Below are 23,971 nucleotides of genomic sequence, written 5' to 3'. Positions count from 1 at the left end.
GCATGAATTACTGAAACAGCGACATCTATGTTGGCTTGGGCATGTCATGAGAATGGCTGATGGTTGGGTTCCAAACGATCTCCTGTATGGAGAATTAGTGCAGAGAAAACACCCCAGAGGGAGACCACAGCTGCGATACAAGGATATCTGCAAGTGGGATCTGAAGGCCTTAGGAATGGACCTCAACAGATTGGAAACCTTGACATCTGAGTGTTCAGCATGGAGGCAGGTGGTGGAGCATGGCCTGTCCTAATTTGAAGAGACACTTGAGGCGGTCCCAAAACCAGCAAAGTCAGGGAGCTGGACAGGGGACAGATTGTATTTGTCTTCAGTGTGGAAGGGATTGCCACTCTCAAATTGGCCTTCTCAGACACACTAGACACTGTTCCAAGATCTCTATTCAGAGCACGTTACCATAGTCTCTCAAGACTGAAGGATGGCTACAACCAGTTAAGTGTCCTTTGTCCTTCAAATGAAGGAACACTGCTGATTGTGGTCCTGAGCCATTGCCCCTCTTCTGCTGGGCCATTCCCCTGTTTAGTGGCTGTTTAGTTTCTCCAATGTAGAGTTCTGAACACTGTTTGCCTTGGACCCCCATATATCAGGGATCTCCTACCAACTATCATCAGACAGCAGAAGCTACTTGGATGAGTAGTAAAACATTTCAACCTAATAAGAAGTCCAGCTGCCATGACTCAACTTCCAGATAACAGGACAAGAAGGGCATATTTCTCAATATGCTGCATAACAGTTTGCATTCTCATCCATATAGGCCTGCAAGCCAGCCTTTCAGAGACATCAGAGGGTTATGGCCACAAAGAGAACAGCATGTGATCCTGGTCAGTACACAGCCCAAAAGCAATGTGAGGGATACAGCTCTAGTAACCACTGAAAAGAAACACACAAATGCTAGCCTTAAGCCCACATGGATCTTCATGAAGCTAGCCACCACTGTACTGTACTGTAGGTCTGTACAGTAGAAGCCCCGTATCTGCCGGATCAATAAATATTGATCTGAAAATATTAAAAGAAAGAAATATTCCTTAAAAATATTTTTTTTGCATTTTACCAGAATTGGCCACTAGAGGTAGCCAAAGGGAACTGTGCTATGAATTCTTGTTCTCTTCTGCTTTTTTTCTCTTTTACCTCACTGTTTCCAAACTTTTTCAGCTCGCCTTCTTTCCCAATCCTGGTGGCTTGGCCCTATCCTGCCTCCAGCTCTGCTTTGCTCTGCCCTTTCTTCCCAGATTGTGGGCTTGGGACACCCTTCTCCTCAAGTTCCGCTTCGAGGCATTTCCAGCCCATTCCCCTCGGCCTTTAGTCTGATGCAGGCAGGCAGGTGGGATCCCTCCTCTGCCACTGCCTTCCGGCCATTTCCACACCTCATCACCCCACAATGAAGCAGAGCTAGAAAGGACGCCTCTTTCCCATTCCCACCTCTAATGGCTCAGGTCCTTTGCCCAATGTGGAAGGTGTGTAGAGGGTTGTGGGGCTGGCCTAGGACACCTCTCATGAGGGGGCAACACTGGGGGTGGAGTGAAGTCCTGCTGTGTTAGATTGCTTATATTTGGACCATCTGTTAAGCAGATAGCGAATGGGCAGCAAAAGTATCTATATCCACTTCCCAATGACTTATAAAATATTGAGGACCTGCTCCCTGTTTTTCTATTAAAATCCCCATCCCACTCAGGTGGATCCATGGGTGTTTTCACTGGATCTTTGTCAGTGAGGGGGGATATAAGCATTGATGAGAAATTTGGAATAAAATTTTTATCTCTAAACCTGACCTTAATAGCATGCATATAGTGATTTGGTTTTGTCAACTTGATTCCACCCATAAATTCTGTGAAAGTACCATGAGCCCCACCAAAGGTCATCCCTTTGGGTTCACAAACACAGACATGCAGTATGAGTTAAGGCCTTCCAAACTGACCTGATCAAGCATTCAAGTTTCTTTTAGAAGGACAAAATTTAAATATTTTTAAAACCCCTATCATTAGACTTCCCCTTCCATCCAGCAACATAAAAAATTGTGAACTATTAATCGAAGCAGATCAACAAGAGATTTTAATGAATACTTCAATGTATTCATTAGATTAGTAATAACTTGTCTCACTCTTAGCTCTCTATAAGTTCCACACTCTTAACTCCTAACTCTGCCACACTCTCTAACTACCACAGACTAACCTCTACTTCAGACTCTCCTTTCTGACTCTCATTGACTTCTCAGGTCAGACTCTTCTCTCTGACTTTAAACAGACTAAACTCTCCAGACTCTGACTCACCCCCTCCCTTCTAGTTTCTCTGGCTCCGCCTCCCAACAGCTCCCATTGGTACATGCAAATAATCTCCTACATGAGCCAGAGCAGGGTGATCGCCACACTTGTCACACTATACAGCTTCTGTATAAAACAATTTCATTTGGGTTGTCCCCTTTTCTACAACTTATTCTGCTTCTTGTTTGCCTGAAGCTTTAGCTTTTAGCATTGTTTCCTCTTCTTTGTCATCGTCTTCAACATGTTTCATATTTTCTTTCCTGCCATTGAATTCTTCTATTGAGAGCTGTTCAACTCTTTCTTACTGTCACCCCTTTTCTATTTCTCTCTCACCTTTTTTCCTCTCTCTGTTTAACCTTCTCTATTTCTCACCATCACCCTTATCTCACAATCTCTGCCTCACTTTCTGCCACTCCCTCTTCCTACACAATCTCTGCCACTTTCCTTCTGCCACTACTATATCCCTATATTCTCTTTCTTTCTGCTGCTCCTCAGGAGAGCCTTCCTCTCAGTCATTCCACCTTCACAAGTGTGTTTGGTGTGAACATGTTAGAATAGTGGTTCTCAACCTTGCATCCCCAGATATTCTGGGACTAAAACTCCCAGAAGCCTTCACTAGTAGTTGTGGTCAGGATTTTTGGGAGTTGTAGTTCAAGAACATCTGGTTAGGAACTACTGCATTAGAGGGCCTTCTCTGTTGCTGCTCTCAGACTCTGGAACTCCTTCTCCCACAGGAGGACAGACTGCATCTTTACTGTCCTTTTGCAAGCAGGCAAAAACCTTTCTCTTCAGGCAGGCTTTCCCTGACTGAATGGCTGCTGGGTGAAATTTTTTAAATGGATTTTTGTACCTTACTGTACTAAATGTGTTTTGGTGTTGCTTATGCTCTTTGCTATTGTATTCATTGATCCTTTTAGTATTGTTACTAACTTAAATACTGTATTTTAATTGTTGTAAGCCACCTTGTGTCCTTTTTAAAGAGAAAGGCAAGTTAAAAATATTTTAAATAATAAATAATTACTGCCTTTCTCTCTCCCACAGGCATCCTTTCTTTTTCTACCTCCCAGCATCTTTCTGACTCTCCAACTTCCTTTTTTCTTCTCCATCCTTCCTCCTTTGCCACCTGCTTTCATGTGTGCATTTCTTTCTCTCTAACTCTGACTTGTATTCATGCCTTAACTACTTCTTTATTCCTGCACTTTCTTTTCCTCCTCTTTCTCTCTGCTACCTCTTTTCCTCTCCTTCAGCCATCCTATTTACACCTCTTTTTCTGCTGTCCCACCTGTTTATTGCCCTCTCCCTACCTTTTCCTTCAAATTATTCATTCTTTTCTTCTTCTAGTCTCCCTCTACCAGCACAAAATTTGATTGAAGAAATCTATGGCTCTTGGGCTACATGCTGGCCCCCACTGGCCCAAGGAAATAGTTAAGAAAGCCTGGAAGGGAAGAGATATTGCATCATCTATCTGTAAAGCCATCTTGACAGTGTGAAAGTCTCAGACTATCTCTCCCTTTGCCAATACTTGGTATTGGTCCCAATGTGACATCATACATTGTCATGGCAACACAAATGACCAATAAACTCCTGCTAATAGGTATCCAATGGAACTGTAAAATACATTTGATATATAATCAAATAACCTAGAGCTGCAGGAGAGCTTAGTATAATCTAAAAGACTGCTTCTAGTATTTAATTTTTTTTAATCAAACTTCAAATAATAGTCTGAAGAAAGCTGCTTTTTAAAGAGCCCTTATTTACCAATACAGTGGGCAGTACCATTATAGACTACTTAAAAATCATCATACAATATGTAAGCTTTTGTGAATCAAAAGACCACTTCATTGGGCTGTACCAGTGTGAAGACTTACAGTCCAAAAGTTCATGGCACAATGGATTTTAAATCTCCAAGCTGGTACAGACTGATGCAGTGGTGTTTTGATCCAAGAAAGCTCATGTTGTTTTGTTTAGTGATCTATGAAGGTACTGCCTATTGCATTTGTATTTTATTTGGCTTGGACCATAGGGCTCCCCTTTTAGTTCAATGGAATTAAAAGGATAACAGAAATAGCAGCCACTCCTGTGACAACAAGAAGAAACGTGGACTCTCAACATCAGAGAAGCAGGAATGCAACCACAAGGTAATATAATTTTGATTTTAATATGACACCAGTTGGCTAAACCTAGTGAGTTTACTAAATTATAATCCCAATTTCCAAATGGAGAGTTTGGATTTTCTGAGTCATATGCCCCCACCCAGCCAAGAAGAAACATATCCCTTTCAAAACAGGGCAAATGAGATGTGTCTGTATGTATGCACATGGCCTGTACTTCTTTGTTTGGAGAGCAGAGGCATGACATCCAACACACAGCTGCCCCAGCTGTAACCATAAAACATCAAACACTGCTTCCTGCACCTCTCCTGACTTCTGTCAAAGAAAGATCTGCCTGGCAAAATCCATATGGCCACAACATTTTGGACTTTACATATGAGAATAACTTTCCTGGCAAAATCAATATACTTATCCATAGGTAGAATTCCTGTGCGTTTGCATTGGCACATGGTAAAATCATGTATGTTGAATGGAATTGATAGTTCATTCCAGAGTTTTGAAGATTCTGCATGTGGAGCTGATTCTTCCATGTTAGGGATACCCAACCTAGTGGAGGGGAAGATATCTGGGAATTTTGTCTGAATTTGAAACTTAAACGGGAAGTTGAACACTGCAATTCTACAAGCAGCTTACGACTCAATGGTGTTCTGGAAGATAAGGGTTCACAAATTATATCATTTTGTTGACATAGTTGATTGGGTTGTATGTTGTAGAAACATGAAAATAAGAGCCGAATTTTTAAGGTTGTGCTTCCACATTTCATCAAAAGATAGATATGTAAACGAAAGGGCCGAAAAAGAAAATTTATTTTTAAAAAAGTTGGGCTTGTATTCCTCCTACTACTGTCCACTACATTCTTTTTTCTCTTCAGCAATTACATTTATCCCAGGAGGTGGGAGAAAACAGTACCAATTCTTAGGCTTTTCCATTGAAGCTGTACACAAACTCTCTTCTATTGAGAAGTGAAACATTTTGGTTTTGGTGTGATTTTCATAAAAGACTTCACCAAACCTGGCTTCCTTCTGGGGTTTACAAGCCATCTTGCTCCTACATCTACAAAGGTCTTAGCCGCAGCCCTTTGGCAAAAACAAATTATCACAGAAGTAGTCTTAATTTCAATTTAACACTTCTGCAATTTCACAGTTCAGCTCTCCTTTTCACTTTCGCATTCAGACAAAGTTCCAAGATCTATTTTATCCACGAAAGCTCACATCCACGTACAACAGTTGGCTTCGAGGGGCCTCCGAGGTATCCCTTTCGGGCTTTTCCGTTCTCCTGGAATTGAATAGCTAATTAATTTAGCTTGCTCCTCTTCTTTTCCATGGCGCTTGCACAGACTAAGAGGGCTAGCTGTCCGAACTGGACAGCTTCCTGGGTGGGTCGTCTTCGCAGCCCTCCTTCTGCAGGCGGGCTGAGAGCGGGGTTTTCCTCTTTCGAGCTGTGCAGAGTCGAACTGCCAGCGCTGGTCTCGCCGTCTCCTGTCCTTCTTCTCCGCCCCGCGGGCAGGCTCCTAAGCCACCTTGCCCCCGCCCCTGCAAAAGAGCAAGGGCGAGCCCTTGGCGGCAGCAAAAGGCCATCGAGGAAGCAAAAGCCTACAGCACCCGGTATTCCCAGGCGGTCTCCCATCCAAGTACTAACCAGGCCTGACCCTGCTTAGCTTCCGAGATCAGACGAGATCGGGCGTGTTCAGGGTGGTATGGCCGTAGGCAGAGGGACTGCTCTCTTTGCCTCTCTTCAAGGCGAAACCGCCCGGCCAAGCCCCAGACGTACGTACCTCGGCCTCACCTCTGACCTTTCACTGCCCACGGAACCCTCCTGGGGATTCTGCCTACGCCTACGGAACCAGAAAAAATTCTTCCTAGTCTTCTACCGACTACTGACTTGACTGACCCGCCTCCTCATCCAACCTGCAACCACGCACCCACAAAGTGGCTCCCCTCTCATTCACAACGCTCCAACACAACACCCCCCCACTCGACCACAACAACAACATCCTGCCATTTCACTCCCCTACACCTACCAAACACCAAACCGCCAGGGGCTGCTTCTACAATTTCACACCTCGCCTCTCCTTTTCACTTTCGCATTCAGACCAACTTCCAAGATCTCCTCCTCCCCTGGCCTGGCCAGACACAACAAGCAACAAGCGCCTCCACATGCGGACTCTTCCAAAACCGAAAATGAAAGAGTACCTCCGTTCCACATCAGCTACACGACGTCACCATGTGTCTCCATGCCGCCAAAGCGAACGAACGGTCAGCGGCTCTACCGAGACCAGGTTGGCCAGGGACGCAGCACTCTTTCTGGCGCAGCAGCTCGGGCCCCTTCAGCTCTCCCGCTCTTTAACATTCAAAACTCTTAGTCGCAACCCCGCTCCTTCTTAGTCCCAACCCTTCGGGCAAAACCAACTTATCATTGGAGTCGCGCAGAACCCGTGCCCCACCGGCACCCTGGGCTTCTTCCAAGACCACCCACGCCGGACTGCTCCTCCGTCTCGGGAAGTGGGTTTTATCCACGAAAGCTCACGTCCACGTACAACAGTTGGCTTCGAGGGGCCCCCGAGGTATCCCTTTCGGGCTTTTCCGTTCTCCTGGAATTGAATAGCTAATTAATTTAGCTTGCTCCTCTTCTTTTCCATGGCGCTTGCACAGACTAAGAGGGCTAGCTGTCCGAACCGGACAGCTTCCTGGGTGGGTCGTCTTCGCAGCCCTCCTTCTGCAGGCGGGCTGAGAGCGGGGTTTTCCTCTTTCGAGCTGTGCAGAGTCGAACTGCCAGCGCTGGTCTCGCCGTCTCCTGTCCTTCTTCTCCGCCCCGCGGGCAGGCTCCTAAGCCACCTTGCCCCCGCCCCTGCAAAAGAGGAAGGGCGAGCCCTTGGCGGCAGCAAAAGGCCATCGAGGAAGCAAAAGCCTACAGCACCCGGTATTCCCAGGCGGTCTCCCATCCAAGTACTAACCAGGCCCGACCCTGCTTAGCTTCCGAGATCAGACGAGATCGGGCGTGTTCAGGGTGGTATGGCCGTAGGCAGAGGGACTGCTCTCTTTGCCTCTCTTCAAGGCGAAACCGCCCGGCCAAGCCCCACACGTACGTACCTCGGCCTCACCTCTGACCTTTCACTGCCCACGGAACCCTCCTGCGGATTCTGCCTACGCCTACGGAACCAGAAAAAATTCTTCCTAGTCTTCTACCGACCACTGACTTGACTGACCCGCCTCCTCATCCAACCTGCAACCACACACCCACAAAGTGGCTCCCCTCTCATTCACAACGCTCCAACACAACACCCCCCACTCGACCACAACAACAACATCCTGCCATTTCACTCCCCTACACCTACCAAACACCAAACCGCCAGGGGCTGCTTCTACAATTTCACACCTCGCCTCTCCTTTTCACTTTCGCATTCAGACCAACTTCCAAGATCTCCTCCTCCCCTGGCCTGGCCAGACACAACAAGCAACAAGCGCCTCCACATGCGGACTCTTCCAAAACCGAAAATGAAAGATTACCTCCGTTCCACATCAGCTACACGACGTCACCATGTGTCTCCATGCCGCCAAAGCGAACGAACGGTCAGCGGCTCTACCGAGACCAGGTTGGCCAGGGACGCAGCACTCTTTCTGGCGCAGCAGCTCGGGCCCCTTCAGCTCTCCCGCTCTTTAACATTCAAAACTCTTAGTCGCAACCCCGCTCCTTCTTAGTCCCAACCCTTCGGGCAAAACCAACTGTCACATACCGCACTGATGGTACCTGTTTGTCATGGGTTTGGAGGGAAAGTTCCATCCTATGGGGAGTCGAAGGCGGGACATCAGGGGGGAGGAGCTGTACTGTATATATTTGGGGGAAGTCCTTCGTAAGAGAGCTGACGTGGAGAAGTGGAGTTGGAGTCTGTGGGTCAGACTGGGTACAACTGTTCGTCAGACAGTACATACCTGATAGGTTCAGGTTTCTATCTAGGTAGCCAGAACTGATAGGTTCAGGGTCTGTGCGTTACCTTAAAGTGTTCCGTGAGAACCAATCTGTTGTATGTGTATGATTGGGACTATACCAAGTTCCAGTATCCTATTTACCTGATCCTTTTATTTACCCTGTTTGTTTTTTCAATAAACCTTGTTCTTTTGTTTATTAAAATCCATTCCTGGTCTGGGTGACTTGGTAGAGCGAATGGTTGGTGGCAGCCTAACTACAGGGTGGGATACTCCAGTAGGTCTGGGGTTGCTACATTTATTGGTGTCCAGCGGGTGGGATACGACGGGTCCAGTTGCCCAGTGGTCCAGCAAAGCCTTGGCTAGTGTGCCCAGAGCAAGGGGGGTCTAGTCAGGGAAAATCTGAGGGCGCGTAGGTAATCTTCTAGGCTTACCTCACGGGGAGGTAGGCTAGTGGAAGAACGTGCAAACTCAGATTGGGGGACTAGATTAGGGAGCTCTGAGGCAACCCGTTTTGGCGGGAAAGGGCTGAGGCAAAGCTGCGTGAAGTAACAGTGATCTAGCCTGTCTGCTGAGAGGCCTCGCAGAGGGGGTGGATTCTGCCTGGCAACAGTTGCAAGTTGGTGCTGGAGGGACAGCAGCAGTCTATAGAAGGCTGTTTCTGAGGCAAAAGGAAAAAAGTCGTCGTTTTATTTTGAGGCGTGACTTTTGAAGGCAGCCTGTTCTGGGGGGATTATGCCCTTGACTCGAAGCCAAATGGCAGAAATGGGGGAAGTGAGAGAACCACAGGGAGACCAAGGTTCTGAGGAGGAATTTGGCTCAGTGCAGGATGAGAGCACGGGAGAACTGACCTCAGAACTCAGACAAATGCTCCTAGCCCAACAGCATGAACTGAGGGTGAGGGAAATGGAGGAAAGGGAAAGGGAGAAACAAAGACAATTTGAAATGGAAAGGGAAGAGAAACAAAGACAATTTGAAATGGAAAGGGAAGAGAAACAGAGACAGTTGGAGTTAGAAAGAATGGCGTTTGAGCTGAAGAAGCTGGAAATAATGAGTAGAAATAGGAATAATAATAATAATGAGGGGAACCCAGGGAATGGGGAAGGCAGCCTGTCTAAAACTGACTTGAAGAAATTCCCTGTGTACAACAAGGGAGATTGCCCTGAGGTGTTCTTTTCCCTCGTGGAAAGAGCGTTTGTGGACTTCTCAGTAAGGGAAACTGAGAAGATGACCATTATGCGATCTTTAATCAGTGGCAGCCTGGCAGAAGTCTATGCAGAGATGCCAGTGGAACTGCTGAAAGACTTCGCTGAGTTTAAAAAACTGGTGTTTGCCCGGCATGGGATAAATGCTGAACAGCTGAGGCAAAAATTCAGGTCACTCACAAAAAAACCAGAGCAGACTTTTACCCAAGTGGGGGCCCAACTGGTGAGGTTGCTAGAGAAATGGCTGTCTCAGGAGGGGACAGAGACCTTCCAGCAGCTCAAAGACCTGATAGCGCTGGAACAATTTTATTCAGTCCTGCATGGGGAACTAAAGTTCCATGTGAGAGAGAGGAAACCTAAAACGGTGACAGAAGCGGCGGAGATCGCAGATTTTATTTCCCAAATAAGGAAGCCCTTAGGTGCTGAGGGGAAAACTGTGGGTAAGCCCAAAGAAACCTACAGCAGGTACTCTCAAGGACCAGGGAAAAACCAGCAAGGGGGAGGGGCCCATGTTGAAGGGAAGCCCTCTGACATGAAACCACCAAGACCTCAGATTTTGGAGGGAAAACCAAAAACAGATGAGAAAGACTCCAAGTACAGCAGAAGATGTTATTTCTGTCAAGGAAAGGGCCATCTAATCTCAGAGTGTGAGAAATTAAAGCAGCTAAAGGGAAATTTGCCTCATGATTTGAGTGGAACCAAGCCAAAAGCTGTGTTCTGTGTCCAGACAGAGCAAAGCTCCTTGCCACTGAGGGAGCCTGTTGCCATGGCGACTCACTCTGGACCAGTTACATCTGCTGATCAGGCTGGGGAAAATGGTCCTCTTGTGGAGGTCAAGCGCTGCTTACTAGTTAGGACAGATTCGCAATTGTTTGAGACCGCTGGGGTGGACGTAGGAATACTTGACCATCAGTATAGGGGGCTAAGGGATACTTGTTCCCAGGTGACCCTGTGCCATCCAGACATTATTCCTAGGAAGCATATAATCCCAAATGAGAGCCTGAAGGTGGCAGGGATTGAGGGGCAGGTGATTTCACTGCCAGTAGCTGAGGTACCTGTGAGCTTTCAAGGCTGGAGGGGAGTTTGGCGTCTAGCGATTTCATCGACTCTGCCAGCAGCCGTGCTCGTGGGAAATGACCTGGCTGAACATGTGAAACGGGTGCTAGTGATTACACGCTCACAAGCTACCACGGGGAGAGGTCAGGGGGGTACTGAAGAGCCCGAGGCTGAAGCAGATGAGGGTAGTCCCGAAGCTGTGGCAGAAACCTTAACCACAGACAGCAAATTTGGCCAAGAGCAAAAGGCAGACGCCACTCTCCGAAAGTGTTTTGAAAAGGTGACAGACACCCAGTTAACACCTGAAACCCCAGTGAGATTTCACGGGAAAAAGGGAATTTTATATAGAGAGACCCTGATGAATATCTCAAAAGGGGGAGATGGGATCAGAAGTCAGCTAGTGGTACCTGAAAAGTATCGCCCCATGATCTTACAAAGGGGGCACTCTGACATGTTTGCTGCGCACTTGGGGGTGAACAAAACACAGCAGAGAATCACACAAAATTTTTACTGGCCTGAAATAGGGAAGCAGATCAAGGAGTTCTGAAGACAATGTGATGTGTGTCAGAGGCAGGGGAATAACCGTGACAGGACCAAAGCGAAGTTGTGCCCTTTGCCTGTGATTGACACCCCGTTCAAATGTATAGGAGTGGATATTGTGGGACCTTTGCCCAAGGCCACAAAGAGGGGGAACCGGTTCATTCTCACCATTGTGGACCATGCCACGAGGTACCCCGAAGCCATTCCCTTGACTAACATCGAAACTAACACAGTGGCAGATGCCTTGGTGGGGTATATGTCCAGGATGGGATTTGCCTCAGAAATAATCACAGATTTGGGCACATCGTTTACATCAAAGCTCATGAAACGGTTATGGCAAATCTGTGGAATTAAACACAAGGAAACCACTGCCTATCACCCTGAAAGTAATGGGTTAACAGAGAAGTTCAATGGGACTCTGATGCGCATGATTAGGGCTTACTTGGCAGAGAATCCAAACAATTGGGACCAGAAGCTGCAATCCCTTTTGTTTGCTTACCGATCAGTGCCCCAAGCCAGTACCGGGTTCAGTCCGTTTGAACTTTTGTTTGGGAGAAAAGTAAAAGGTCCACTTGATTTAATCAAACAGAATTGGGAGCAGATCACCCAGGGTGACCCACAAGATGTTGTGACGTATATAGACACTTTAATGAATGACCTGAAGAGAAACCTAGAGCTAGCAGCAGAAAACCTGCAAGCTCAGAAGGTCAGACAGAAAACCTGGTATGACCAGAAAGCCAGGGAGAGGCACTTTAACCCAGGGGAGGAAGTGCTTTGGCTTAGGCCCTGCAAAGAGAACAAACTGCAGCTCAAATGGGCAGGACCATACAGGGTCATTTCCAAGATGTCGGACCTGAACTACCTTATAGAACAGGAGGAACACCAAGCACGGAGGGTGGTACATGTGAATGCCCTGAAACCCTACTACAGAGGGGAACAGAGGGTTTTATTTGCCATAAAAGCAGCTGAGAGTGAGGAAGCTGAATTGCCCTTCTGGGAGTTTAGAGGGGAAGTGAAATACAACCCAGATGAGTTGAAGATCAGTCCTGCACTCACCCAAGACCAGCAGCAAGAACTAAAAGTGCTGCTCACTAAATATCATAAGGTTTTTTCAAATAAGCCGGGGATAGTGAAGGGAGTGATGCATCGGATCCACACAGGGGATGCACCCCCGCAAGCAGTATCCCCGTACCGAGTGACGGGACCCTATAGGGACAAGGTGCGGAAGGAGCTGGACGAGATGCTTAGGGAGAACATAATCGTCCCCTCTTCTAGTCCTTGGTCCTCTCCGATAGTCCTGGTGGACAAGCCTGATGGGAGCATTAGATTTTGTGTAGATTACCGGAAATTAAACCGCGTAACCACTCCTGATGCCTACCCAATGCCCAGGCTAGACAACCTGATTGAAACCATAGGGGGTTGTCGGTTCATTTCATCGTTGGACCTAGTAAAGGGTTACTGGCAATTAAGGATTGATCCCAGGGATCAGGAAAAGACCGCATTTTGCAGCCCTTTCGGTCTATATGAGTTTAGAGTCCTTAGTTTTGGTCTCAGAAATGCACCAGCCACATTCCAAAGGCTGATGGACCAGACCTTAGCAGGGCTCAGTGACTTTACTGTGGCCTACATTGACGATATAGGGATCTTCAGCAATACCTGGGAAGATCACCTGAAACACATGGAGATAGTGCTGCAGAGGTTAAGTGCAGCAGGGCTAACAGTAAAGGCAAGCAAGTGTCAGCTGGGTAGCCCAGAAATAAAATACTTGGGTCACATAGTAGGGGGAGGAGTGATCAAACCCCTAGAGGCCAAGATAGAAGCCGTTCGTGATTGGCCCAGACCCAACACCAAGAAAAAAGTCAAATCATTTCTTGGGTTGGTGGGCTACTACAGAAAGTTCATCCCGAGGTTTAGCGAGATAGCGACTCCGCTGACCGATCTGACGCGGAAGAAGACTGATGACCGCATCCCGTGGACCAGCGACTGTGAGGAGGCGTTCCAGAGGTTGAAGGAGGCGCTCATCCATTATCCAGTGCTGCGTGCTCCCGACTTCGACCGGGAGTTCATCATCTACACCGATGCGTCTAACAGCGGGGTAGGAGCAGTTCTTTGCCAGGAGGATGAAAATGGTGACCAGCATCCAGTGTCCTACCTGAGTAGGAAACTCCAGAAAGGTGAGAGACATTTGGCAACCGTGGAAAAGGAGTGCCTGGCCATAGTATACGCGATTCAGAAGGCCAAACCCTACATCTGGGGAAGACATTTTGTTCTGTGCACTGACCACTCACCACTGCAGTGGTTAAAGACAATGAAAACTCATAATAGTAAACTTATGAGGTGGGCTTTAAACCTGCAAGATTTTGACTTTGAAGTGAAGGTGGTCAGAGGGACAATGAACTGTGTTGCTGACGCCTTGTCAAGAAGACCCGACGAGTGAAGACGGCGAAGAAACCATGGACTGTGTATATTGGTGACCAAAAGTTAAATGTACCTGTTTATTGAACAGGCTTGGTTTGTATTAATAAAGGTAACTTAATGTATTGCAAATATTAATGTATAAATGCATAAGTGATATGTTTGACCTAGAGTGAGTAAGTATGGGTTATGGGATTGTATTAGAATGTATAACTGTTTATGTGTTTTGATCCTGGTTGTTTTTTTGGAGAAAAGCACTTTAGCTTTTCCCCCGCAAAACAACTTATAAAGGGGGGAGGTGTCACATACCGCACTGATGGTACCTGTCTGTCATGGGTTTGGAAGGAAAGTTCCATCCTATGGGGAGTGGAAGGCGGGACATCAGGGGGGAGGAGCTGTACTGTATATATTTGGGGGAAGCCCTTCGTAAGAGAGCTGACGTGGAGAAGTGGAGTTGGAGTCTGTGGGTCAGACTGGGTACAACTGTTCGTCAGACAGTACATACCTGATAGGTTCAGGTTTCTATCTAGGTAGCCAGAACTGATAGGTTCAGGGTCTGTGCGTTACCTTAAAGTGTTCCGTGAGAACCAATCTGTTGTATGTGTATGATTGGGACTATACCAAGTTCCAGTATCCTATTTAGCTGATCCTTTTATTTACCCTGTTTGTTTTTTCAATAAACCTTGTTCTTTGGTTTATTAAAATCCATTCCTGGTCTGGGTGACTTGGTAGAGCGAATGGTTGGTGGCAGCCTAACTACAGGGTGGGATACTCCAGTAGGTCTGGGGTTGCTACACCAACTTATCATCGGAGTCGCGCAGAACCCGTGCCCCACCGGCACCCTGGGCTTCTTCCAAGACCACCCACGCCGGACTGCTCCTCCGTCTCGGGAAGTGGGTTTTATCCACGAAAGCTCACGTCCACGTACAACAGTTGGCTTCGAGGGGCCCCCGAGGTATCCCTTTCGGGCTTTTCCGTTCTCCTGGAATTGAATAGCTAATTAATTTAGCTTGCTCCTCTTCTTTTCCATGGCGCTTGCACAGACTAAGAGGGCTAGCTGTCCGAACCGGACAGCTTCCTGGGTGGGTCGTCTTCGCAGCCCTCCTTCTGCAGGCGGGCTGAGAGCGGGGTTTTCCTCTTTCGAGCTGTGCAGAGTCGAACTGCCAGCGCTGGTCTCGCCGTCTCCTGTCCTTCTTCTCCGCCCCGCGGGCAGGCTCCTAAGCCACCTTGCCCCCGCCCCTGCAAAAGAGGAAGGGCGAGTCCTTGGCGGCAGCAAAAGGCCATCGAGGAAGCAAAAGCCTACAGCACCCGGTATTCCCAGGCGGTCTCCCATCCAAGTACTAACCAGGCCCGACCCTGCTTAGCTTCCGAGATCAGACGAGATCGGGCGTGTTCAGGGTGGTATGGCCGTAGGCAGAGGGACTGCTCTCTTTGCCTCTCTTCAAGGCGAAACCGCCCGGCCAAGCCCCAGACGTACGTACCTCGGCCTCACCTCTGACCTTTCACTGCCCACGGAACCCTCCTGCGGATTCTGCCTACGCCTACGGAACCAGAAAAAATTCTTCCTAGTCTTCTACCGACCACTGACTTGACTGACCCGCCTCCTCATCCAACCTGCAACCACGCACCCACAGAGTGGCTCCCCTCTCATTCACAACGCTCCAACACAACACCCCCCACTCGACCACAACAACAACATCCTGCCATTTCACTCCCCTACACCTACCAAACACCAAACCGCCAGGGGCTGCTTCTACAATTTCACACCTCGCCTCTCCTTTTCACTTTCGCATTCAGACCAACTTCCAAGATCTCCTCCTCCCCTGGCCTGGCCAGACACAACAAGCAACAAGCGCCTCCACATGCGGACTCTTCCAAAACCGAAAATGAAAGATTACCTCCGTTCCTCATCAGCTACACGACGTCACCATGTGTCTCCATGCCGCCAAAGCGAACGAACGGTCAGCGGCTCTACCGAGACCAGGTTGGCCAGGGACGCAGCACTCTTTCTGGCGCAGCAGCTCGGGCCCCTTCAGCTCTCCCGCTCCTTAACATTCAAACCTCTTAGTCGCAACCCCGCTCCTTCTTAGTCCCAACCCTTCGGGCAAAACCAACTTATCATCGGAGTCGCGCGGAACCCGTGCCCCACCGGCACCCTGGGCTTCTTCCAAGACCACCCACGCCGGACTGCTCCTCCGTCTCGGGAAGTGGGTTTTATCCACGAAAGCTCACGTCCACGTACAACAGTTGGCTTCGAGGGGCCCCCGAGGTATCCCTTTCGGGCTTTTCCGTTCTCCTGGAATTGAATAGCTAATTAATTTAGCTTGCTCCTCTTCTTTTCCATGGCGCTTGCACAGACTAAGAGGGCTAGCTGTCCGAACCGGACAGCTTCCTGGGTGGGTCGTCTTCGCAGCCCTCCTTCTGCAGGCGGGCTGAGAGCGGGGTTTTCCTCTTTCGAGCTGTGCAGAGTCGAACTGCCAGCGCTGGTCTCGCCGTCTCCTGTCCTTCTTCTCCGCCCCGCGGGCAGGCTCCTAAGCCACCTTGCCCCCGCCCCTGCAAAAGAGCAAGGGCGAGCCCTTGGCGGCAGCAAAAGGCCATCGAGGAAGCAAAAGCCTACAGCACCCGGTATTCCCAGGCGGTCTCCCATCCAAGTACTAACCAGGCCCGACCCTGCTTAGCTTCCGAGATCAGACGAGATCGGGCGTGTTCAGGGTGGTATGGCCGTAGGCAGAGGGACTGCTCTCTTTGCCTCTCTTCAAGGCGAAACCGCCCGGCCAAGCCCCAGACGTACGTACCTCGGCCTCACCTCTGACCTTTCACTGCCCACGGAACCCTCCTGGGGATTCTGTCTACGCCTACGGAACCAGAAAAAATTCTTCCTAGTCTTCTACCGACCACTGACTTGACTGACCCGCCTCCTCATCCAACCTGCAACCACGCACCCACAGAGTGGCTCCCCTCTCATTCACAACGCTCCAACACAACACCCCCCACTCGACCACAACAACAACATCCTGCCATTTCACTCCCCTACACCTACCAAACACCAAACCGCCAGGGGCTGCTTCTACAATTTCACACCTCGCCTCTCCTTTTCACTTTCGCATTCAGACCAACTTCCAAGATCTCCTCCTCCCCTGGCTTGGCCAGACACAACAAGCAACAAGCGCCTCCACATGCGGACTCTTCCAAAACCGAAAATGAAAGATTACCTCCGTTCCACATCACCTACACGACGTCACCATGTGTCTCCATGCCGCCAAAGCGAACAAACGGTCAGCGGCTCTACCGAGACCAGGTTGGCCAGGGACGCAGCACTCTTTCTGGCGCAGCAGCTCGGGCCCCTTCAGCTCTCCCGCTCTTTAACATTCAAACCTCTTAGTCGCAACCCCGCTCCTTCTTAGTCCCAAACCTTTGGGCAAAACCAACTTATCATCGGAGTCGCGCAGAACCCGTGCCCCACCGGCACCCTGGGCTTCTTCCAAGACCACCCACGCCGGACTGCTCCTCCGTCTCGGGAAGTGGGTTTTATCCACGAAAGCTCACGTCCACGTACAACAGTTGGCTTCGAGGGGCCCCCGAGGTATCCCTTTCGGGCTTTTCCGTTCTCCTGGAATTGAATAGCTAATTAATTTAGCTTGCTCCTCTTCTTTTCCATGGCGCTTGCACAGACTAAGAAGGCTAGCTGTCCGAACCGGACAGCTTCCTGGGTGGGTCGTCTTCGCAGCCCTCCTTCTGCAGGCGGGCTGAGAGCGGGGTTTTCCTCTTTCGAGCTGTGCAGAGTCGAACTGCCAGCGCTGGTCTCGCCGTCTCCTGTCCTTCTTCTCCGCCCCGCGGGCAGGCTCCTAAGCCACCTTGCCCCCGCCCCTGCAAAAGAGGAAGGGCGAGCCCTTGGCGGCAGCAAAAGGCCATCGAGGAAGCAAAAGCCTACAGCACCCGGTATTCCCAGGCGGTCTCCCATCCAAGTACTAACCAGGCCCGACCCTGCTTAGCTTCCGAGATCAGACGAGATCGGGCGTGTTCAGGGTGGTATGGCCGTAGGCAGAGGGACTGCTCTCTTTGCCTCTCTTCAAGGCGAAACCGCCCGGCCAAGCCCCAGACGTACGTACCTCGGCCTCACCTCTGACCTTTCACTGCCCACGGAACCCTCCTGCGGATTCTGCCTACGCCTACGGAACCAGAAAAAATTCTTCCTAGTCTTCTACCGACCACTGACTTGACTGACCCGCCTCCTCATCCAACCTGCAACCACGCACCCACAGAGTGGCTCCCCTCTCATTCACAACGCTCCAACACAACACCCCCCACTCGACCACAACAACAACATCCTGCCATTTCACTCCCCTACACCTACCAAACACCAAACCGCCAGGGGCTGCTTCTACAATTTCACACCTCGCCTCTCCTTTTCACTTTCGCATTCAGACCAACTTCCAAGATCTCCTCCTCCCCTGGCCTGGCCAGACACAACAAGCAACAAGCGCCTCCACATGCGGACTCTTCCAAAACCGAAAATGAAAGATTACCTCCGTTCCTCATCAGCTACACGACGTCACCATGTGTCTCCATGCCGCCAAAGCGAACGAACGGTCAGCGGCTCTACCGAGACCAGGTTGGCCAGGGACACAGCACTCTTTCTGGCGCAGCAGCTCGGGCCCCTTCAGCTCTCCCGCTCCTTAACATTCAAACCTCTTAGTCGCAACCCCGCTCCTTCTTAGTCCCAACCCTTCGGGCAAAACCAACTTATCATCGGAGTCGCGCGGAACCCGTGCCCCACCGGCACCCTGGGCTTCTTCCAAGACCACCCACGCCGGACTGCTCCTCCGTCTCGGGAAGTGGGTTTTATCCACGAAAGCTCACGTCCACGTACAACAGTTGGCTTCGAGGGGCCCCCGAGGTATCCCTTTCGGGCTTTTCCGTTCTCCTGGAATTGAATAGCTAATTAATTTAGCTTGCTCCTCTTCTTTTCCATGGCGCTTGCACAGACTAAGAGGGCTAGCTGTCCGAACCGGACAGCTTCCTGGGTGGGTCGTCTTCGCAGCCCTCCTTCTGCAGGCGGGCTGAGAGCGGGGTTTTCCTCTTTCGAGCTGTGCAGAGTCGAACTGCCAGCGCTGGTCTCGCCGTCTCCTGTCCTTCTTCTCCGCCCCGCGGGCAGGCTCCTAAGCCACCTTGCCCCCGCCCCTGCAAAAGAGCAAGGGCGAGCCCTTGGCGGCAGCAAAAGGCCATCGAGGAAGCAAAAGCCTACAGCACCCGGTATTCCCAGGCGGTCTCCCATCCAAGTACTAACCAGGCCCGACCCTGCTTAGCTTCCGAGATCAGACGAGATCGGGCGTGTTCAGGGTGGTATGGCCGTAGGCAGAGGGACTGCTCTCTTTGCCTCTCTTCAAGGCGAAACCGCCCGGCCAAGCCCCAGACGTACGTACCTCGGCCTCACCTCTGACCTTTCACTGCCCACGGAACCCTCCTGGGGATTCTGTCTACGCCTACGGAACCAGAAAAAATTCTTCCTAGTCTTCTACCGACCACTGACTTGACTGACCCGCCTCCTCATCCAACCTGCAACCACGCACCCACAGAGTGGCTCCCCTCTCATTCACAACGCTCCAACACAACACCCCCCACTCGACCACAACAACAACATCCTGCCATTTCACTCCCCTACACCTACCAAACACCAAACCGCCAGGGGCTGCTTCTACAATTTCACACCTCGCCTCTCCTTTTCACTTTCGCATTCAGACCAACTTCCAAGATCTCCTCCTCCCCTGGCCTGGCCAGACACAACAAGCAACAAGCGCCTCCACATGCGGACTCTTCCAAAACCGAAAATGAAAGATTACCTCCGTTCCACATCACCTACACGACGTCACCATGTGTCTCCATGCCGCCAAAGCGAACAAACGGTCAGCGGCTCTACCGAGACCAGGTTGGCCAGGGACGCAGCACTCTTTCTGGCGCAGCAGCTCGGGCCCCTTCAGCTCTCCCGCTCTTTAACATTCAAACCTCTTAGTCGCAACCCCGCTCCTTCTTAGTCCCAAACCTTCGGGCAAAACCAACTTATCATCGGAGTCGCGCAGAACCCGTGCCCCACCGGCACCCTGGGCTTCTTCCAAGACCACCCACGCCGGACTGCTCCTCCGTCTCGGGAAGTGGGTTTTATCCACGAAAGCTCACGTCCACGTACAACAGTTGGCTTCGAGGGGCCCCCGAGGTATCCCTTTCGGGCTTTTCCGTTCTCCTGGAATTGAATAGCTAATTAATTTAGCTTGCTCCTCTTCTTTTCCATGGCGCTTGCACAGACTAAGAAGGCTAGCTGTCCGAACCGGACAGCTTCCTGGGTGGGTCGTCTTCGCAGCCCTCCTTCTGCAGGCGGGCTGAGAGCGGGGTTTTCCTCTTTCGAGCTGTGCAGAGTCGAACTGCCAGCGCTGGTCTCGCCGTCTCCTGTCCTTCTTCTCCGCCCCGCGGGCAGGCTCCTAAGCCACCTTGCCCCCGCCCCTGCAAAAGAGCAAGGGCGAGCCCTTGGCGGCAGCAAAAGGCCATCGAGGAAGCAAAAGCCTACAGCACCCGGTATTCCCAGGCGGTCTCCCATCCAAGTACTAACCAGGCCCGACCCTGCTTAGCTTCCGAGATCAGACGAGATCGGGCGTGTTCAGGGTGGTATGGCCGTAGGCAGAGGGACTGCTCTCTTTGCCTCTCTTCAAGGCGAAACCGCCCGGCCAAGCCCCAGACGTACGTACCTCGGCCTCACCTCTGACCTTTCACTGCCCACGGAACCCTCCTGCGGATTCTGCCTACGCCTACGGAACCAGAAAAAATTCTTCCTAGTCTTCTACCGACCACTGACTTGACTGACCCGCCTCCTCATCCAACCTGCAACCACGCACCCACAGAGTGGCTCCCCTCTCATTCACAACGCTCCAACACAACACCCCCCACTCGACCACAACAACAACATCCTGCCATTTCACTCCCCTACACCTACCAAACACCAAACCGCCAGGGGCTGCTTCTACAATTTCACACCTCGCCTCTCCTTTTCACTTTCGCATTCAGACCAACTTCCAAGATCTCCTCCTCCCCTGGCCTGGCCAGACACAACAAGCAACAAGCGCCTCCACATGCGGACTCTTCCAAAACCGAAAATGAAAGATTACCTCCGTTCCACATCAGCTACACGACGTCACCATGTGTCTCCATGCCGCCAAAGCGAACGAATGGTCAGCGGCTCTACCGAGACCAGGTTGGCCAGGGACGCAGCACTCTTTCTGGCGCAGCAGCTCGGGCCCCTTCAGCTCTCCCGCTCTTTAACATTCAAACCTCTTAGTCGCAACCCCGCTCCTTCTTAGTCCCAACCCTTCGGGCAAAACCAACTTATCATCGGAGTCGCGCAGAACCCGTGCCCCACCGGCACCCTGGGCTTCTTCCAAGACCACCCACGCCGGACTGCTCCTCCGTCTCGGGAAGTGGGTTTTATCCACGAAAGCTCACGTCCACGTACAACAGTTGGCTTCGAGGGGCCCCCGAGGTATCCCTTTCGGGCTTTTCCGTTCTCCTGGAATTGAATAGCTAATTAATTTAGCTTGCTCCTCTTCTTTTCCATGGCGCTTGCACAGACTAAGAGGGCTAGCTGTCCGAACCGGACAGCTTCCTGGGTGGGTCGTCTTCGCAGCCCTCCTTCTGCAGGCGGGCTGAGAGCGGGGTTTTCCTCTTTCGAGCTGTGCAGAGTCGAACTGCCAGCGCTGGTCTCGCCGTCTCCTGTCCTTCTTCTCCGCCCCGCGGGCAGGCTCCTAAGCCACCTTGCCCCCGCCCCTGCAAAAGAGGAAGGGCGAGCCCTTGGCGGCAGCAAAAGGCCATCGAGGAAGCAAAAGCCTACAGCACCCGGTATTCCCAGGCGGTCTCCCATCCAAGTACTAACCAGGCCCGACCCTGCTTAGCTTCCGAGATCAGACGAGATCGGGCGTGTTCAGGGTGGTATGGCCGTAGGCAGAGGGACTGCTCTCTTTGCCTCTCTTCAAGGCGAAACCGCCCGGCCAAGCCCCAGACGTACGTACCTCGGCCTCACCTCTGACCTTTCACTGCCCACGGAACCCTCCTGCGGATTCTGCCTACGCCTACGGAACCAGAAAAAATTCTTCCTAGTCTTCTACCGACCACTGACTTGACTGACCCGCCTCCTCATCCAACCTGCAACCACGCACCCACAGAGTGGCTCCCCTCTCATTCACAACGCTCCAACACAACACCCCCCACTCGACCACAACAACAACATCCTGCCATTTCACTCCCCTACACCTACCAAACACCAAACCGCCAGGGGCTGCTTCTACAATTTCACACCTCGCCTCTCCTTTTCACTTTCGCATTCAGACCAACTTCCAAGATCTCCTCCTCCCCTGGCCTGGCCAGACACAACAAGCAACAAGCGCCTCCACATGCGGACTCTTCCAAAACCGAAAATGAAAGATTACCTCCGTTCCTCATCAGCTACACGACGTCACCATGTGTCTCCATGCCGCCAAAGCGAACGAACGGTCAGCGGCTCTACCGAGACCAGGTTGGCCAGGGACGCAGCACTCTTTCTGGCGCAGCAGCTCGGGCCCCTTCAGCTCTCCCGCTCCTTAACATTCAAACCTCTTAGTCGCAACCCCGCTCCTTCTTAGTCCCAACCCTTCGGGCAAAACCAACTTATCATCGGAGTCGCGCGGAACCCGTGCCCCACCGGCACCCTGGGCTTCTTCCAAGACCACCCACGCCGGACTGCTCCTCCGTCTCGGGAAGTGGGTTTTATCCACGAAAGCTCACGTCCACGTACAACAGTTGGCTTCGAGGGGCCCCCGAGGTATCCCTTTCGGGCTTTTCCGTTCTCCTGGAATTGAATAGCTAATTAATTTAGCTTGCTCCTCTTCTTTTCCATGGCGCTTGCACAGACTAAGAGGGCTAGCTGTCCGAACCGGACAGCTTCCTGGGTGGGTCGTCTTCGCAGCCCTCCTTCTGCAGGCGGGCTGAGAGCGGGGTTTTCCTCTTTCGAGCTGTGCAGAGTCGAACTGCCAGCGCTGGTCTCGCCGTCTCCTGTCCTTCTTCTCCGCCCCGCGGGCAGGCTCCTAAGCCACCTTGCCCCCGCCCCTGCAAAAGAGGAAGGGCGAGCCCTTGGCGGCAGCAAAAGGCCATCGAGGAAGCAAAAGCCTACAGCACCCGGTATTCCCAGGCGGTCTCCCATCCAAGTACTAACCAGGCCCGACCCTGCTTAGCTTCCGAGATCAGACGAGATCGGGCGTGTTCAGGGTGGTATGGCCGTAGGCAGAGGGACTGCTCTCTTTGCCTCTCTTCAAGGCGAAACCGCCCGGCCAAGCCCCAGACGTACGTACCTCGGCCTCACCTCTGACCTTTCACTGCCCACGGAACCCTCCTGCGGATTCTGCCTACGCCTACGGAACCAGAAAAAATTCTTCCTAGTCTTCTACCGACCACTGACTTGACTGACCCGCCTCCTCATCCAACCTGCAACCACGCACCCACAGAGTGGCTCCCCTCTCATTCACAACGCTCCAACACAACACCCCCCACTCGACCACAACAACAACATCCTGCCATTTCACTCCCCTACACCTACCAAACACCAAACCGCCAGGGGCTGCTTCTACAATTTGACACCTCGCCTCTCCTTTTTACTTTCGCATTCAGACCAACTTCCAAGATCTCCTCCTCCCCTGGCCTGGCCAGACACAACAAGCAACAAGCGCCTCCACATGCGGACTCTTCCAAAACCGAAAATGAAAGATTACCTCCGTTCCACATCAGCTACACGACGTCACCATGTGTCTCCATGCCGCCAAAGCGAACGAACGGTCAGCGGCTCTACCGAGACCAGGTTGGCCAGGGACGCAGCACTCTTTCTGGCGCAGCAGCTCGGGCCCCTTCAGCTCTCCCGCTCTTTAACATTCAAACCTCTTAGTCGCAACCCCGCTCCTTCTTAGTCCCAACCCTTCGGGCAAAACCAACTTATCATCGGAGTCGCGCGGAACCCGTGCCCCACCGGCACCCTGGGCTTCTTCCAAGACCACCCACGCCGGACTGCTCCTCCGTCTCGGGAAGTGGGTTTTATCCACGAAAGCTCACGTCCACGTACAACAGTTGGCTTCGAGGGGCCCCCGAGGTATCCCTTTCGGGCTTTTCCGTTCTCCTGGAATTGAATAGCTAATTAATTTAGCTTGCTCCTCTTCTTTTCCATGGCGCTTGCACAGACTAAGAGGGCTAGCTGTCCGAACCGGACAGCTTCCTGGGTGGGTCGTCTTCGCAGCCCTCCTTCTGCAGGCGGGCTGAGAGCGGGGTTTTCCTCTTTCGAGCTGTGCAGAGTCGAACTGCCAGCGCTGGTCTCGCCGTCTCCTGTCCTTCTTCTGCGCCCCGCGGGCAGGCTCCTAAGCCACCTTGCCCCCGCCCCTGCAAAA

The 23,971-nt window shown here is 51.4% G+C and overlaps 9 non-coding genes across 9 annotated transcripts; all 9 read right to left on the bottom strand.

The window, feature by feature from the left end:
• Window positions 1–5,976: 5,976 nt before the first annotated feature.
• On the bottom strand, window positions 5,977–6,095 carry LOC140701465 (5S ribosomal RNA). The gene has a single exon (XR_012080396.2). It is a non-coding gene; the product is annotated as a 5S ribosomal RNA (ribosomal RNA).
• A 1,196-nt stretch (window positions 6,096–7,291) lies between these two features.
• LOC140701464 (5S ribosomal RNA) lies at window positions 7,292–7,410 on the bottom strand. The gene has a single exon (XR_012080395.1). It is a non-coding gene; the product is annotated as a 5S ribosomal RNA (ribosomal RNA).
• A 7,412-nt stretch (window positions 7,411–14,822) lies between these two features.
• On the bottom strand, window positions 14,823–14,941 carry LOC144583886 (5S ribosomal RNA). Its single transcript, XR_013537831.1, has one exon. It is a non-coding gene; the product is annotated as a 5S ribosomal RNA (ribosomal RNA).
• Window positions 14,942–16,136: 1,195 nt separating this feature from the next.
• Window positions 16,137–16,255, bottom strand: LOC144583885 (5S ribosomal RNA). Its single transcript, XR_013537830.1, has one exon. It is a non-coding gene; the product is annotated as a 5S ribosomal RNA (ribosomal RNA).
• A 1,195-nt stretch (window positions 16,256–17,450) lies between these two features.
• LOC144583884 (5S ribosomal RNA) lies at window positions 17,451–17,569 on the bottom strand. The gene has a single exon (XR_013537829.1). It is a non-coding gene; the product is annotated as a 5S ribosomal RNA (ribosomal RNA).
• Window positions 17,570–18,764: 1,195 nt separating this feature from the next.
• Window positions 18,765–18,883, bottom strand: LOC144583883 (5S ribosomal RNA). The gene has a single exon (XR_013537828.1). It is a non-coding gene; the product is annotated as a 5S ribosomal RNA (ribosomal RNA).
• Window positions 18,884–20,078: 1,195 nt separating this feature from the next.
• On the bottom strand, window positions 20,079–20,197 carry LOC144583882 (5S ribosomal RNA). The gene has a single exon (XR_013537827.1). It is a non-coding gene; the product is annotated as a 5S ribosomal RNA (ribosomal RNA).
• Window positions 20,198–21,392: 1,195 nt separating this feature from the next.
• Window positions 21,393–21,511, bottom strand: LOC144583881 (5S ribosomal RNA). Its single transcript, XR_013537826.1, has one exon. It is a non-coding gene; the product is annotated as a 5S ribosomal RNA (ribosomal RNA).
• Window positions 21,512–22,706: 1,195 nt separating this feature from the next.
• On the bottom strand, window positions 22,707–22,825 carry LOC144583880 (5S ribosomal RNA). Its single transcript, XR_013537825.1, has one exon. It is a non-coding gene; the product is annotated as a 5S ribosomal RNA (ribosomal RNA).
• Between the last annotated feature and the right edge of the window lie 1,146 nt (window positions 22,826–23,971).

Source organism: Pogona vitticeps, chromosome 6 (genome assembly GCF_051106095.1).
Source record: "Pogona vitticeps strain Pit_001003342236 chromosome 6, PviZW2.1, whole genome shotgun sequence".
Classification (NCBI taxonomy): Eukaryota; Metazoa; Chordata; class Lepidosauria; order Squamata; family Agamidae; genus Pogona; species Pogona vitticeps.
This window is presented reverse-complemented; position numbering and strand designations above follow the sequence as displayed.